At 38.2% G+C, this 17,777-nt stretch overlaps 1 pseudogene; it reads right to left on the bottom strand.

Moving 5' to 3' along the window:
• The window catches only part of LOC134484508 (solute carrier family 53 member 1-like), a 28,305-nt pseudogene extending 10,858 nt beyond the window's left edge, over window positions 1-17,447 (bottom strand).
• Window positions 17,448-17,777: the final 330 nt, after the last annotated feature.

Raw genomic sequence — 17,777 nt, 5'->3', positions numbered from 1 at the left:
TACCACACCTGCATAGAAGACATATTTTTCAAAATAATAACTGCCTGAGAATAAATAATCACCACCCTGTAACTTTACTGGCAGTGACATCATCACCCAGCAGATATTATCTTAACTTCCATTATTCTGCTACTAGTGAATGGAAACACTGCTAATGTGTTTATTCTGCAAAATTATGGTTAAGACCTTGCCAATTAAGGAGTCAATTTGGAATGTTTTCCATGTAGAGGTCTGGCTGCAGCTGAAATATCGTTCCTTTCAGCTCTCCATTCCCTAGGCAAGAGTGTTCTTTGCCTCACTGATGCTGGGTTTGGTGATTGCTTTTGCATTAGGCAGGGTAGGCTTCCTTTGGTCCTGCTGTGGGAATTCTTAGACAGCAAGAAAAGATGCTTTAAAAGTATTTGTGCCTTAGGACTTGCTTTCCTCAGTGCCACACGAGGAGATTCACTTCCCAAGGCTTGCTTCATGGGGTGGGGCTCTAGAATTAACACCCATGAAACAACCCCACTCCCAATTGAAAGGTAAGAGCTAAGCACAAATAAAACAGGGCAGAAGCAGTTCTACTGGATGAGTTCAACCTACTCCAGTGAATTTCCAGCTGACCCAAAGTGTTTCCAGCAAGAACAATTTACAATTATTTAATTTACAAAATTTTGGGTGCATTTATATGTGGCAACAACAGCTGATGAGTATTCTTACTATGGTGAACTATAAAAGACTTTGAAGAGACTCGTATATAGTCTTGTCTGCTCCCAAAATACGATATAGTAGAAATGAGGCCTTATTGTCTATTTGTCTGCTCATTTCTTCTGCCTTTTCTTTTCCAGCTAAAATATGTCAATGTAATAAATTCATTGGTTTTCACTGATAGCATCAATATGAAGTCATATGTACAGATTAAAATGAAAATTTAGAATTCTACCAAGTCTCAACTTTCTCTCTAATCAGATATTGTTGTATAAGTTAAACTCAAATAACAATCACTTTGCTTCCTTCAAGACTCAAAAATCTTACAACTTCTGAACAATAAAATATTATAGATACTTTACAATCTTTAAACTATTTTGTAGGAGTATTACAAAGCTATATAACTTATATTTAAATTGCTGTTTTTTTGTGGTTGTTTTGTTTAGTTTATTTTGTTTTTTGTTTTTCTTTTTGTTTTTATTTTTTGAGACAGGGTTTCTCTGTATATCCTTGATTATCCTGACCACGCCTAGAACTCACAAAGATCAGTGTGCCTCTGCCTCCCAAGTGTGGGAATTAAAGGTATGTGCCACCACTATCCAGTTGAAATGTTGTTTTTATTATAAGAACAATTAAGAAAATCAATGTGACAAGAGAAAAGAATCAAAGAAAAATTTAGGTGTCAACACAGTTGTTACTTTTTACAAGTCTTCAGTGAAGAAGAAGATAAAGGTTTAAATTTTTTCAAAGCTATAGTTAATATTATATAGAGACATAATTTATGTATACATGATTTATATGTAAAAAACAACTATACTTTTTTTTTAAAAATCAGCATAATAACAGCAGAAAAATGGCAATTACTAGTTAGGAAAATCCGAGTATATTTATATTTTAGTTTCCTGGTATCCACAGGTATTTAGCCAATTTTTTGAGACAGATTGTAAATCAGTTCCTTCCCATGTGAGGGCATTACAAAAGAGTGTAATAACTTCCAAAAGAGATAATGTTTTGAGCTACTTTCAATAGTAAGGCAAAAATGAGAACATTTATCCAAATGAGTTTTTTTTTTTTTTGCTAATACCACATATATCTTTTAACGTTAATAGAACAAAGATTTACCTAGAAAATTAAAAGCCAAAATTACCATTTTTATTATAGTATAAGCAGATTAAAATGTGGATGAGAAGTCTATTTTTCAGGGCAGCAAAAGAGGAGCAACTGGCTGAACCCCAGAGAAGCAGCACTTCAGGACTATGTGTGCTTATTCAGAATAATAAAGCAGCTACTTCTGCAGAGGTCCAGACTGGAGCCGAGAAAACCTCTCTGAGAGCATCAGCCTTCAGAGTGCACAAAGATACCCAGACAAGAACTGGGCACCAATAACATGGATATGAGTGAGCTCTACATAGGGTCTCCTTCAAAAATGTAATAGCTAATCCTACCTCAACCTAAGAAGTCTGAGGAAACATGACATGTAATTCCCCCACACTCACCTGCCAACAATCCCTATTATGTATGTGAACAGTAAGGTTCTAATTCCACTAGGATATTATGTGAATTACAAAACGTCAGAAGTTGCAGTTGGGGATTTAGCTCAGTGGTAGACTGCTTGCTTAGCAAGCACAAGACCTGGTTTCAGTCTTCAGCTCTGAAAAAAATAAGCTACAAATGCAATACAATCTAATGAAATACTCTCTCCTTAAAATTGCTAGAATCAATAGTGTTACATCTTTCTTCTCCTATATTTCCCAAATACCTTTCTTTCCAAAGCAAAGAAATCTTAAGGAAATGAGAACCTAATTAAAATAATAACCACATTTTTCAATCCAAATTTCCAAGAAAACACTTGGAGTTGTTTCAAATGTGATCATGAATGAAATATGAATCTTTGAACAGAGATTGGCTGCTAGCTGAATTCTTTTGATTCCAAAAATTAATGACAGCATAACTTATTTCAAATATGTTTCTTTTTTAATGTAACAAAAGAGGTCAAATAAATATTATCATGATTAATCTTTCTTTTTTTTTTATTAACTTGAGTATTTCTTATATACATTTCGAGTGTTATTCCCTTTCCCGGTTTCCGGGCAAACATCCCCCTCCCCCCTCCCCTTCCTTATGGGTGTTCCCCTCCCAACCCTCCCCCAATTGCCTCCCTCCCCCCATAGACTAGTTCACTGGGGGTTCAGTCTTAGCAGGACCCAGGGCTTCCCCTTCCACTGGTGCTCTTACTAGGATATTCATTGCTACCTATGGGGTCAGAGTCCAGGGTCAGTCCATGTATAGTCTTTAGGTAGTGGCTTAGTCCCTGGAAGCTCTGGTTGCTTGGAATTGTTGTACTTTTGGGGTCTCGAGCCCTTTCAAGCTCTTCCAGTTCTTTCTCTGATTCCTTCAATAGGGGACCTATTCTCAGTTCAGTGGTTTGCTGCTGACATTCGCCTCTGTATTTGCTGTATTCTGGCTGTGTCTCTCAGGAGCGATCTACATCCGGCTCCTGTCGGTCTGCACTTCTTTGCTTCATCCATCTTGTCTAATAGGGTGGCTGTATATGTATGGGCCAAATGTGGGGCAGGCTCTGAATGGGTGTTTCTTCAGTCTCTGTTTTAATCTTTGCCTCTCCCTTCCCTGCCAAGAGTATTCTTTTTCCTCATTTAAAGAAGGAGTGAAGCATTCACATTTTGATCATCCGTCTTGAGTTTCGTTTGTTCTAGGGATCTAGGGTAATTCAAGCATTTGGGCTAATAGCCACTTATCAGTGAGTGCATACCATGTATGTCTTTCTGTGATTGGGTTAGCTCACTCAGGATGATATTTTCCAGTTCCAACCATTTGCCTACGAATTTCATAAACTCCTTGTTTTTGATAGCTGAGTAATATTCCATTGTGTAGATGTACCACATTTTCTGTATCCATTCCTCTGTTGAAGGGCATCTGGGTTCTTTCCATTTTCTGGCTATTATAAATAAGGCTGTGATGAACATAGTGGAGCATGTGTCTCTTTTATATGTTGAGGCATCTTTTGGGTATATGCCCAAGAGAGGTATAGCTGGATCCTCAGGCAGTTCAATGTCCAATTTTCTGAGGAACCTCCAGATTGATTTCCAGAATGGTTGTACCAGTCTGCAATCCCACCAACAATGGAGGAGTGTTCCTCTTTCTCCACATCCTCGCCAGCATCTGCTGTCACCTGAGTTTTTGATCTTAGCCAATCGTACTGGTGTGAGGTGAAATCTCAGGGTTGTTTTGATTTGCATTTCCCTTATGACTAAAGATGTTGAACATTTCTTTAGGTGTTTCTCAGCCATTCGGCATTCCTCGGCTGTGAATTCTTTGTTTAGCTCTGAACCCCTTTTTTTAATAGGGTTATTTGTTTCCCTGCGGTCTAACTTCTTGAGTTCTTTGTATATTTTGGATATAAGGCCTCTATCTGTTGTAGGATTGGTAAAGATCTTTTCCCAATCTGTTGGTTGGCGTTTTGTCCTAACCACAGTGTCCTTTGCCTTACAGAAGCTTTGCAGTTTTATGAGATCCCATTTGTCGATTCTTGATCTTAGAGCATAAGCCATTGGTGTTTTGTTCAGGAAATTTTTTCCAGTGCCCATGTGTTCCAGATGCTTCCCTAGTTTTTCTTCTATTAGTTTGAGTGTGTCTGGTTTGATGTGGAGGTCCTGGATCCACTTGGACTTAAGCTTTGTACAGGGTGATAAGCATGGATCGATCTGCATTCTTCTACATGTTGCCCTCCAGTTGAACCAGCACCATTTGCTGAAAATGCTATCTTTTTTCCATTGGATGGTTTTGGCTCCTTTTCAAAAATCAAGTGACCATAGGTGTGTGGGTTCATTTCTGGGTCTTCAATTCTATTCCATTGGTCTATCTGTCTGTCTCTGTACCAATACCATGCAGTTTTTATCACTATTGCTCTGTAATACTGCTTGAGTTCAGGGATAGTGATTCCCCCTGAAGTCCTTTTATTGTTGAGGATAGCTTTAGCTATCCTGGGTTTTTTGTTATTCCAGATGAATTTGCAAATTGTTCTGTCGAACTCTTTGAAGAATTGGATTGGTATTTTGATGGGGATTGCATTGAATCTGTAGATTGCTTTTGGTAAAATGGCCATTTTTACTATATTAATCTTGCCAATCCATGAGCATGGGAGATCTTTCCATCTTCTGAGGTCTTCTTCAATTTCTTTCCTCAGTATTTTGAAGTTCTTATAATACAGATCTTTTACTTGCTTGTTTAAAGTCACACCGAGGTACTTTATATTATTTGGGTCTATTATGAAGGGTGTCGTTTCCCTAATTTCTTTCTCGGCTTGTTTCTCTTTTGTATAGAGGAAGGCAACTGATTTATTTGAGTTAATTTTATACCCAGCCACTTTGCTGAAGTTGTTTATCAGCTTTAGTAGTTCTCTGGTGGAACTTTTGGGATCACTTAAATATACTATCATGTCATCTGCAAATAGTGATATTTTGACCTCTTCTTTTCCGATCTGTATCCCTTTGATCTCCTTTTGTTGTCTGATTGCTCTGGCTAGAACTTCAAGAACTATATTGAATAAGTAGGGAGAGAGTGGGCAGCCTTGTCTAGTCCCTGATTTTAGTGGGATTGCTTCAAGTTTCTCTTCATTTAGTTTAATGTTAGCAACTGGTTTGCTGTATATGGCTTTTACTATGTTTAGGTATGGGCCATGAATTCCTATTCTTTCCAGGACTTTTATCATGAAGGGGTGTTGAATTTTGTCAAATGCTTTCTCAGCATCTAATGAAATGATCATGTGGTTCTGTTCTTTCTGTTTGTTTATATAATGGATCACGTTGACGGTTTTCCGTATATTAAACCATCCCTGCATGCCTGGGATGAAGCCTACTTGATCATGGTGGATGATTGTTTTGATGTGCTCTTGAATTCGTTTTGCCAGAATTTTATTGAGTATTTTTGTGTCGATATTCATAAGGGAAATTGGTCTGAAGTTCTCTTTCTTTGTTGTGTCTTTGTGTGGTTTAGGTATAAGAGTAATTGTGGCTTCCAAGAAGGAATTCGGTAGGGCTCCATCTGTTTCAAGTTTGTGGAATAGTTTGGATAATATTGGTATGAGGTCTTCTATGAAGGTTTGATAGAATTCTGCACTAAACCCGTCTGGACCTGGGCTCTTTTTGGTTGGGAGACCTTTAATGACTGCTTCTATTTCCTTAGGAGTTATGGGGTTGCTTAACTGGTTTATCTGTTCCTGATTTAACTTCGATACCTGGTATCTGTCTAGGAAATTGTCCATTTCCTGAAGATTTCCAAATTTTGTTGAATATTGGTTTTTATAGTAAGATCTGATGATTTTTTGAATTTCCTCTGAATCTGTAGTTATGTCTCCCTTTTCATTTCTGATTTTGTTAATTTGGACGCACTCTCTGTGTCCTCTCGTTAGTCTGGCTAAGGGTTTATCTATCTTGTTGATTTTCTCTAAGAACCAACTTTTGGTTCTGTTAATTCTTTCTATGGTCCGTTTTGTTTCTACTTGGTTGATTTCAGCTCTGAGTTTGATTATTTCCTGACTTCTACTCCTCCTGGGTGTATTTGCTTCTTTTTTGTTCTAGAGCTTTTAGGTGTGCTGTCAAGCTGCTGACATATGCTCTTTCCTGTTTCTTTCTGCAGGCACTCAGCGCTATGAGTTTTCCTCTTAGCACAGCTTTCATTGTGTCCCATAAGTTTGGGTATGTTGTATCTTCATTTTCACTAAATTCTAAAAAGTTTTTAATTTCTTTCTTTATTTCTTCCTTGACCAGGTTATCATTGAGTAGAGCATTGTTCAATTTCCACGTATATGTGGGCATTCTTCCCTTATTGTTATTGAAGACCAGTTTTAGGCCGTGGTGGTCCAATAGCACGCATGGGATTATTTCTATCTTTCTGTACCTGTTGAGGCCCGTTTTTTGACCAATTATATGGTCAGTTTTGGAGAAAGTACCATGAGGAGCTGAGAAGAAGGTATATCCTTTTGCTATAGGATAGACTGTTCTATAAATATCCGTTTAGTCCATTTGGCTCATGACTTCTCTTAGTCTGTCGACATCACTGTTTAATTTCTGTTTCCATGATCTGTCCACTGATGAGAGTGGGGTGTTGAAATCTCCCACTATTATTGTGTGAGATGCAATGTGTGTTTTGAGCTTTAATAAGGTTTCTTTTACGTATGTAGGTGCCCTTGTATTTGGGGCATAGATATTTAGGATTGAGAGTTCATCTTTGTGGATTTTTCCTTTGATGAATATGAAGTGTCCTTCCTTATCTTTTTTGATGACTTTTAGTTGGAAATTGATTTTATTTGATATTAGAATGGCTACTCCAGCTTGCTTCTTCTGACCATTTTCTTGGAAAGTTGTTTTCCAGCCTTTCACTCTGAGGTAGTGTCTGTCTTTGTCTCTGAGGTGTGTTTCCTGTAGGCAGCAGAATGCAGGGTCCTCGTTGCGTATCCAGTTTGTTAATCTATGTCTTTTTATTGGGGAGTTGAGGCCATTGATATTGAGAGATATTAAGGAATAGTGATTATTATTTCCCTTTATATTCATATTTGGATGTGAGGTTATGTTTGTGTGCTTTCATTCTCTTTGTTTTGTTGCCAAGACGATTAGTTTCTTGTTTCTTCTAGGATATAGCTTGCCTCCTTATGTTGAGCTTTACCATATTTTATCCTTTGTAGTGCTGGATTTGTAGAAAGATATTGTGTAAATTTGGTTTTGTCATGGAATATCTTGGTTTCTCCATCAATGTTAATTGAGAGTTTTGCTGGTTACAGTAACCTGGGCTGGCATTTGTGTTCTCTTAGGGTCTGTATGACATCAGTCCAGGATCTTCTGGCCTTCATAGTTTCTGGCGAGAAGTCTGGTGTGATTCTCATAGGTCTCACTTTATATGTTACTTGACATTTTTCCCTTACTGCTTTTAATATTCTTTCTTTATTTTGTGCGTTTGGTGTTTTGACAATTATGTCACGGGAGGTGTTTATTTTCTGGTCCAATCTATTTGGAGTTCTGTAGGCTTCTTGTATGTCTATGGGTATCTCTTTTTTTAGGTTAGGGAAGTTTTCTTCTATGATTTTGTTGAAGATATTTACTGGTCCTTTGAGCTGGGAGTCTTCACTCTCTTCTATACCTATTATCCTTAGGTTTGATCTTCTCATTGAGTCCTGGATTTCCTGTATGTTTTGGACCAGTAGCTTTTTCCGCTTTACATTATCTTTGACAGTTGAGTCAATGATTTCTATGGAATCTTCTCCTCCTGAGATTCTCTCTTCCATCTCTTGTATTCTGTTGGTGAAGCTTGTATCTACAGCTCCTTGTCTCTTCTTTTGGTTTTCTATATCTAGGGTTGTTTCCATGTGTTCTTTCTTGATTGCTTCTATTTCCATTTTTAATTCCTTCAACTGTTTGATTGTGTTTTCCGGGAATTCTTTCAGGGATTTTTGAGATTCCTCTCTGTAGGCTTCTACTTGTTTATTAATGTTTTCCTGTGTTTCCCTAAGTGTGTTCATGTCTTTCTTGAAGTCCTCCACCATCATGATCAAATATGATTTTGAAACTAGATCTTGCTTTTCTGGTGTGTTTGGATATGCCATGTTTGTTTTGGTGGAAGAATTGGGCTCCGATGATGGCATGTAGTCTTGGTTTCTGTTGCTTGGGTTTCTGTGCTTGCCTCTCGCCATCAGATTATCTCTAGTGTTACTTTGTTCTGCTATTTCTGACAGTGGCTAGACTGTCCTATAAGCCTGTGTGTCAGGAGTGCTGTAGACCTGTTTTCCTCTCTTTCAGTCAGTTACGGGGACAGTGTGTTCTGCTTTCGGGCGTGTAGTTTTTCCTCTCTACAGGTCTTCAGCTGTTCCTGTGGGCCTGTGTCTTGAGTTCACCAGGCAGCTTTCTTGCAGCAGTAAATTTGGTCTTACCTGTGGTCCCGAGGCTCAGGTTCGCTCGTGGGGTGCTGCCCAGGGGCTCTCTGCAGCGGCAGCAACCAGGAAGACCTGTGCCGCCCCTTCCGGGAGCTTCAGTGCACCAGGGTTCCACATGGTCTTTGGCTTTTTCCTCTGGCGTCCGAGAAGTGTGTGCAGGGAGCAGTCTCTTCTGGTTTCCCAGGCTTGTCTGCCTCTCTGAAGGTTTAGCTCTCCCTCCCACGTGATTTGGGTGCAGAGAACTGTTTATCTGGTCTGTTTCTTTCAGGTTCCGGTGGTGTCTCAGGCAGGTGTCCTGCCGTTCCTGGGCCCTCATGATTAATCTTTCTAAATAGCTTACCTAAATCCTCACCTACAATGATTCTAGGTGCAGAGTTAATGCATAATCCTCCATCTTAAATCAGGCAGCAGAAAAAAAAAAACAAAAAAATAAAAAACAAGCACAGTAGCAATTTTCAAAGTTCACTTAGTACAGTGCTGTTACTATGGTAACCCAGGCAGACTACTTCTTTGAAAGAATCACATCAGAGTCTAAACAAGGTCATGTCGTGGTCTTTTACTCTTTTTTCCTCACAAATGTTTCCTTTGCAACAGCCTCAATAGAACAGTATCTAGATAATTAGTAATTTTGACTAGATTCTATTGTCTCAGTAATTACTTTTAAAGACTTTGTTTTTTAGGACACTGTCCAATAAAGTAACCTAACTAGGGCTGGGACGATGGCTCAACTGGTAGGACGTCTGCCTAGCAAACTGAAGCCCTGAGTTTGATTTCCATCACCATATAAAACTGGTTATGTTGTTGTTGCACATTCCTCTAATCCCAGCACTTAAGAGGGAAATAGAAGGAAGGGAGTCGGAAGTTCAAAGTCATGCTTGCTACATAATGAATTTGAAGCTAGTAAGACCTATGTGTGGCCTAGCCCTGTCTTTTTTTAATTTTTATTTGAGACTTGCACATTTTGTTTTGTTTTGTTCTGTTCTGTTCTGTTTTTTGTTTTCTCCCTCGAGACAGGGCTTTTCTGCGTAACTCTGGCTATCCCGGAATTCTCTCTATAGACAAGGGTGGACTCAAACTCAAAGATCTACCTGCCTCTGTCGGGATTAAAGGGATGCACTGTTACCACCTGACATGAGACCCAATCTTAAAGAAAGAAAAAAGGGAAGGAAGGAAGGAAGGGAGGAAGGAAGGAAGGAAGGAAGAAAAGAAGGAAGAAAATGAAACCTGAACACGATTCAAAGTCAAAATTTTGCCATGCCAAGTTCTTGACTTTTTGGTACAAAAATTATTTATGTATCCAATATGTAGCAATATTAAAATATATTTAAAACTTTAGGGATATGATAAACAAAATTAATAAATGGCCACACCATTTTTCTCTCCAGGGCATTCATGCAGCATGTACACCTATAAAGTCTATACCATGATTTCAGGACAATTCTTACAATGATTATGTGAAGTAAAAGATGTAGCAATGTGTAAGACAAACACAGCCATGACAAATGGGGTCAAGGGAAACAGGAGAAGGAAGCAGAATTACCTCTTACACTGCATGGTGGGGCAGAATGAGCCCCATGGCACAGTGACCACATGGCACATCACACTCAGACCCCTGAGAACGAGCCTGGTATCACAAAATAAAAATAAGGTGCCAGGCAGGGTTACTCACTTCTGTAATCCCAGAACTTGAGTGGTTATGGCAGGAGGATCAGACATTCACGGTCATTCTCACCTGCATGTCCTCTGAATGTCAACTTTTATTTGTGGCCTAGCAAGCTGTGTGAGAGTTTTGTGCTAAGGGTTTTACTGATCACTGCTTACACAAAATAGTATAATAGAAGCCTTTCAAAAATATGTGGTTTTAAACCTCCATAAATTTACCACTTTAACCATTCCTTAGTATATACAGTTAAACAAACCTCTATAATTTTAAATCAGATATAAGGAAACTTCTCTTAGTACCTTGTAATGAAAGAATAATGTAATCTGATATTTTTTTTTGTTTTTGAGAAAAGAATATAATTATATATATATATATATATATATCAGATAAGTCATCAATGCATCAAATATATCAATGTAAAACTGTACCAATTTAAACTATACTTGAATAGGAAATATATGTATTTACTAGTACAGGACTGCTTCATGTATAGGTAAATTATGTTGGCTCAAAGTTCTGTTCACATACCCCAGCCCCCTGTGATACTGGGGACAAAGCATCCATTTCCTCATAGTCCAACTGTTCAAACACAGAGGTCAGAAAACAACCTGATGGAGGTAGTTCTTTTTCTCTACCATCGTGCTCAGGGACTGAACTCAGGCTGTCAAGTTTTGCTTCAGGTGCCTTTACTTGTGAAGCCATTTTTACTGGCTCATCCCAACCTTCTTTGTAATTCTTCTTACATCGTGCTAAGGACAGACCACAGAGTTCTATGAATTAGAGGTAAGCTATATATTAGTTATTTTGGGACAGGATTTTATTATGCGGCCAGGTTGGCCTGAACTCACTCTGTAAATAAGACAGGCTTGGACTTGTAATCCTTTTGGGTTGTTAAAGGTCTTTATGTAAACATAAGTTCCTCAAGGCTGAGTCTCAATAACGAGCTTCGTGATTGAAGATGGTGTGAAGAACCTAACCAGACTACCTTAGACTTTCCCTTTGAAAGTCACTCACTGTTCACTCCTTTATCTGAATGGGCCTGTGACTATCCAAATCTGTCAAATGTTTTCTCTGTGTGTGGGAAGCTTGGTATCAGTGTCTTCCTAGGCATTCTCCACCCTATTTTTTGTGACAAGGTCTCTGATTGAATCTGCAGCTCAATGATACCATAATAGGAGTGGCAAGTAAGTCACAGTGTCTATCTCCCCAGACCTCGAGTTATAGGTGTTTGCTGCCTTTCACAGCCTTTACATGGGTGTTGGGGACCAAATTCACTACAGCCCTAAAATGTATGCTCAGCAGGGCACCATCCTTTACCAATCTGAAAGCTAAACATGTTATCAGACATCCTAGATCTATACAGAGTTCCACTTGTTTTGCTGTAGCCTGCTTATTGGCAGTGATCATCAATGTGATAAATGCACTTATTTATGTTTCTCTTTGTTTTGTATCAAATAAAATATTATTTGATCACCTCCAGTGTTTATAACCTGAGTCTGTGCTCCCAGGCTACTAGCACTTAGGTTTGCCTCAAGAATTAACTATTCCTTATTTCCTGAGGTAAGTGCTGTATTTTGTGTCAATAGTACCTTCCAGCAATTTTAACTTCCTAATAAATATATTACTGGTATAATCTATCCCAGCACTCATTTATATCTAAGACAGGAGGCAGATGTTTCTGATAATTTAGTAAAAGAAGCCATATCACATCTTTTTTCCAAATCAACTGTCAAATCTATAAATCAAGGTGCATACTGGTATTGAATACTGGCATTCCTTAGCAAGAACTAAAATTATGGAATTCCTGTGGAGGTGTTTCCTTCACTGAGGTACTCAATTAAATTCTAACACTTAACAAGAATGGCTACATTTATCAATACTATTCTAGCACAGACCTTATGTCATACTGTGAAAGTTCAGGGACACCAATATCACGGTACTAACAGTGACCTCATCTGACATGGCATCAGATACATATTACAGCAACAGTAGTTTTGAACTTCTGAATATATCTCCCAATAGAGCCGCACAGAAAAGTGTACTGAGAACAATTTACGTGCGTATTTAAAAAGCTCTTTACTAAACTGCATTAGTCAAAGCTCTTTGCACTTTGTAAGGTGTGGGCTGATGCTCTCTACTCAGCAGACAAAGAAGGAATACATTTTAGTGCAAGGATGGAAAATCACTGACAGTTCATGGGAAATGGTAAAAATTCAAAATGAGTGTCTGCATTTGGTTCTAAACTTAAAAGACTTTTTTTTTTTCTATTCCCAACAGAAGATCAGTAGCAAGTCATAGCAGGATGCCATGGAAATGAGAAACTGAAGCGATCAGAGAACTCAATTTGCAGTTAAATGGTCTGTAAACAATCCTTACATGTTCATCAAAGAAAATACTTAAATATTAAATACTTGGTTGGAAGAGGGATTCTTGTGCACCTAACCATTTCTTAACCTAACTAATAAACAAGGAAATTTCAACCTCCCAAACCCCCTCAAGGAAAAACAACAAAAAATCCTCACAAACAAACAGAAAAAAAAAACAACACTCTAAACCACTAAATTAAAACCCAAGGCACCCATAGGTTAAAGCCACTGAGCAACAGACAGGATTGAAACAGCATCACAATTCTTACCAATTGACTGAAAATCTTAGTGATAATAACTGTTAATTGAAATGAGATTAAAACTATATTCAAGGCTAAAGTGAGATGTCCGGGTTCTGAAGCCTCAGCACAACCAGCAGCAGTGATGGCAGAGTCCAGGGCAACAGAATGCAGTAGTAAGGGCTCAGATGGGAGAACTCAGCCTACCTTTGTGAGTGTTGTAAAGGGCTGGAAATGTCAGGGTGAAAAAAGTTGTAGAGTATTTGCCAGGCAGCATTTACTGGAAGAGGAAAGGCTCTTCTTGTGTCACGGTACCAGCACAGGCACTGGATGAAGCGAAGCCAAGCAGGAATGCACTGAACAGTGGCTCGCACTCTGTATGTATTTCTGCTGCAAAATTCTGGTTCTGTGAAGATTTCAAAGAAGAACAAAAACAATATTGCAATTCAAATAAATTAACTGTTCATACCATTTAGTCACACAGTACAACTACCCATCAGCATATCCATAAAACCCTAACCCGTGGGTTCACAGTCACTTTCTCCTATGCAGACACTACTTGCACAACCTCTTTAGTGGCTGAGAAAATGAGAGAAGCTTAGGTGACTACTGGGCAATTCTTTTTGTGATTTCTGAATATCCTAGAACCAAAACAAACAATTTTGTACTTTTTTCAAGTGTAATAAAACTATAGGAAAAGAGTCTATGAATAAAAGGAAGAAAAACACATGCTTTGTTCTATGACTTTAAACATAGGAAAATGTAGAAATATTACGGGTACAGAGACAGCTTTGTAAGTGGCAAGTTACTATAAACATACACCCAGAGCACACGCTCTATGGCCTCCTCATAATCATAGAATGCTTATGGCTCATTATTGTTTTTTATTGCTGCTCTGCAGTAGTTTTTGTTTTGGGGACAGGATTTCATTTATGCACCCCAGGATGACTGGCCATCCTATGGGTTCAGCCTCCTCAGTGCTGGGATTGCAGGTGAGTGGTGGCCTGCCATACCCAATTTATCATTATCTTTTGTGAGTACATGCTAGGTCTCTCTACATTTAGATCTTTGTAATTAATGCAAACTTCCTAACTAAATTAACTTGGTGTCACCTAAGCATGGGTAAAGAGCCAGAATAAGGTCAAGACTTCTGAACTGACCAGGATGTTCTTTCTCAGGCATTCGACCTGATTCTAAGCAATCAGTACTTGGACCACTGGCTCCTACAATGGCATCCTGAGCATTTCTATTAGGACAAGCTGCTGGCACTCTAGCAGTTGTGATACAGCTACCAACACATATGAACATTGAGATATAACTGCAGAATTCTTTAAATGTAAGATGTAAATGTTTTGGCAATAGGTTGACTAAAATCCTAACACAACTTAAATGCCGAATAAATGATTTCAGATAAGGAGATTGCTAACAGGGTGCCAAGCACATTTAATTCCGTGTGTAATGCTATTGGATGAGTTTTCATCATGACATTCACTGTCGTTGTTATCATTCCCAACAGTTCTTTGTTTATGCTGGCATTCACTAGTGTGAATAAAAAAATCATACTATATCTTGCGGATCATTTGGCAACAGGCCCTTACTCTCATCCCATTTAAGTTCAAATTGTAAAAGCAGATCATATATTCCAGGTCCAAGTGAATCACTGACAGGCTGTTCAGCTGATCGGCCATCCAGAAATTGGCAAAGCCTACCTTATGAAAGGCAGCAGTAAATACTCAAAAATGAGAAAAAGAAAGGAAAAAAATGAGAAAATATAGAATCAGTTCTCTACTGCAAGGCTGACCATTCAGAATGACTGCTGTTACAAAGGAAACCAATAAATAACACATGTACACTAAGCCCAGACAACGAGGGTGTGTAACCCAGTAAAGTAGGAAGGAGTTGAATGCAAAATCGGAAGGTAAACAGTGGAAGAGTGTGTGGTTGTCGTTGGGGAAAGCAGAAACCAAGTGGAGGGAGAATATGCTAGCCATAGTGGTTCGTTCCTGTAGGCCTTCACTTAGAAGGCTGAGGCAGCAGTGCAACAAGTTTGAGGATAGCCTGTGCTACGGAGTAAGAAAAATAAGTGATGTAAGCACAAGAGGCAACCCGGTGTTGGACTACAAATCATTTGTTGGACAGGGTACACTTGGCTGACTACAAAGCTCTTCTTTGCCTATAAAAGACAGGAAGGGACAGACAGTGGTGGCTCATGCCTTTAATTCCAAAAGATGGAAGAAGAGGCATGCAGATCTCTGAATTGTTATCCAGCCTGGTCTACAATGTGAGTTCTAGGACAGCTGCACAGAAAAACCCTGTCTCACAAAATCAGGGAGAGAAAAACAGGCAGGGAGTGTGATCATCTGAGGCCTGTTGCATTCTCTAACCTAAATGACACTCTTAGAGCATTGGGTTTCAAGCCCAGGATCTTATGCATATGAGGCATGCACTCTACCACTTGACTGCACCCACAGACTATATAATATTGATTTCACTAATGTAATGGTAATGACTGTGTTGGCCTTAACATTTCCACAAAAGTCACCTCTGACAACTATTCTGAAAATAATGATAAATGTGTTGTTAAGCAACTAACTCATGCAATATATTCTCTTAGAGTTTATAAATGGGTATAGCTCAATTCTTATAACAATTCTCTTAAGGGGAGTAGATTGAGACAGGCTGCACTATGTACCCCAGGCTGGCCTCTAACTTGAAATTCTCCTGCCTTTACTCAGTAAGGCCAGGATCATAGTGTGTAACAGCACGGTAAACTTTCTCATAGTATTTCCTAAGATAGTCCTTTGTTATTCGCATTAACACAAATTCAACTTGACTGGTTCTCTTTAAACCTGTTATAATTATAAAAAAAATTCCTGTCATTGCAGAGGAGAACCAGATACTGGTTGTTGTGCAGGGGACCCAGTGGTACCTGCGTGGAGGAGAATGGATAGAGATAGCTTTTGACTTTATCCTCTTAGTCTCCCTTTTCTTTACATTACAGAAGAAAATTTATAGATAATATTGCATTCCTCTGACACTATAGTAATTCTGAAAATGAGCTTAAATTCCCAGCTCTCTGGATGTATCCTTTTTTTTTATTTAGTAGACACATTCAACCAGGGAAACTATGGCAGGCTTGCCCTCAGATGTGGTTGGTTCTTTCTCTTTATTCTATAAACATTTCTCTTCAGAGGGATACATGACTATATAATATGAATCAATCTTGAATATCATCTATAACAGATAAGGTTTGAATTAGCTATGGAAACAATAATGACAAGTTTTGAGACACTGGTCTCTGGAGCCGATATATTTTGATTCTATGATCCTCAGCCTGTGCTGATAACCACTGAACACTCTCCAGGTCCCTTGAGTTCATGTCCATGCACACACAATTTTACTCAAAAAAATTAGTAAAACCTGATCTGTGCCCAGGCACTCATTGCACATGCCTTTAGAGTCAGAGGCAGCAGATCTGGGTGAGTTCAAGATTAGCCTGTTCTGTAGATCCTGATCTCAGACAAACAGGGCCACACTGAAATACGTGCCTTGAAAAATAACAACAACAGCAGCAGCAGCAACAAAAATAAACAATACCAAACAAATTGATCGCTAATGATATAACTAAGGACTCTATTTTAAAACTTTAGTTAGCTTACTAGAAGAATGAGGTAATGTTACTATTGGAAAGTCTGGGACTTTGTGCAATCTAATTGGATTCCTAGTTGGGGCAAAAAATGATAGGATAGAGGACAAAAGACTTCCTTAGTATAAATAGAATGCACTATATTTGACACAGTAACTTTGCAGAAAGATAGTACTTAAATTTCTTAATTTTTTTGGGGGGGAAAGAAGGTAGCATAAGTCAATTATAAAGATTCCGATACAACTATGAATATAAATGTTGAGCAATCTTTTTTTTAAGACCAAGTATTTTTCAGTAAAAATAATGGAGAAAAAAGGGAAATAAGATATTTATTTTAGGACAAAAGTTTACAAACATTTTCAATAAATAAAACTATGGTGAAAACATTAAGTTAATACTCTGACATACATTTTAGGGAATAATTTTATAAATGAAGTTTGAGTAAATAGTCGAACTGATTTTAAATGACCTATACCCTATAACACTTCTGTTTTAGTAATGATATTATAAAAGCAACAAATCACTTCTTCAAAGAAGACGTTTACTAGTGTGTTAATCCTTTTTATACCTCACTCTAGCCTATTCAACCAATCAGTCTAAATTTATCATCACACAGTTCAGACCTAGATACCCATCCATTCAACAGGGATCATTCTACTCATCAGAGAAAGTAATTATGCATGAAATGATGGCTTCCTACTCAAAAAAAAAAAAGGACTCACCGAGGCACTGCTCACAAAGTAAGCATCTATACCATCCTGCTATTGCAACATCATCACAGTAAGCTTTCCGAATCTTCCAAAACCGTCATTTAGAAATAAGTTTATAGAAATGCTAGATCGGTGGCTCTATAGTTATGTACTGCTGATTTTGTGGAGAAAGGAGCTTAGTTCCCATCACCCATGCTTGGTTCACCACTGTCTACAACTCAAAATTCAGGGATCAGACACACTCATTAGGCTTTCATGAAATCCAACCACATATGTGGTACCCATACATATACATATATGTAGGCACTCACATATATGTTTTAGACAAAAATAAACACTTCATAGGGATTTATAGTTAGAGGAAATCTAAGAGAATACTGAGGTAAATGCAGTATAAAGTAGCCTTGGACTTCTGATCCTTCTACCTTCAAATTCTAAGTAAGGGATTATACAATAACACTCTGCCTGACTCTCTTTTCTTTAGAAAAAAAAGTGCTATATTTTACCACACTGGTTAATTAATT

The sequence above is a fragment of the Rattus norvegicus genome, chromosome Y, assembly GCF_036323735.1.
Source record: "Rattus norvegicus strain BN/NHsdMcwi chromosome Y, GRCr8, whole genome shotgun sequence".
Taxonomy (NCBI): domain Eukaryota; kingdom Metazoa; phylum Chordata; class Mammalia; order Rodentia; family Muridae; genus Rattus; species Rattus norvegicus.
This window is presented reverse-complemented; position numbering and strand designations above follow the sequence as displayed.